Genomic DNA, 614 nt, shown 5'->3' with positions numbered 1-614 from the left:
CTAAAACTAGAACTGGTCTTCCATCTCCAACGTTTAGAAACCTCTCGCCTTGCTCGAATCTCCTACTGACCTGCAACCCCTGCAACGAATTGCAAATATGGTAAGGGCTACCGATATCCAATACCTAGTCAGTTATATCATAAATAGAAAAATTGCTAGGAGTTATCATATAAATATCTTGTCCAGTAATAACTTGCTGCTTTCTCTGCCTGTTCGGGTCTAGGGAGGCAATGTACTGGAGACAGTTCCTCTTTCAGTGCCCCCGCTTCTTGCAAAAGAAGTATTCAGCTTGACTCTTATCAGACTTGATCTTTTTGATCTGGCCCTGTACTGATGTCCCAGCCTGAACTTGTAGCTTTTTTACTTTCTTCTTCTTGTTCTTCTTCCCTTTCTTAAAGGGTCGAGAACCAGAAGATGAACCTCCCACTAAGTTCACTGACTCCTTATGGAGTTGGTGATCTTTTTCAAAGTTCTGAAGCAACCTCAGTAACTCGTGGTAGTTCACTTCAGGCTTTGTCATTCTATAATGAGTGAAGAATAGGAGATAAGACTTGGGCAGTGAGTTTAGTATTGCATCCTTCCCAAGCTGCTCATGCAAGGGAAAGCCGAGCTTG

This window comes from Elaeis guineensis, chromosome 7, assembly GCF_000442705.2.
Source record: "Elaeis guineensis isolate ETL-2024a chromosome 7, EG11, whole genome shotgun sequence".
Lineage (NCBI taxonomy): Eukaryota > Viridiplantae > Streptophyta > Magnoliopsida > Arecales > Arecaceae > Elaeis > Elaeis guineensis.
This window is presented reverse-complemented; position numbering follows the sequence as displayed.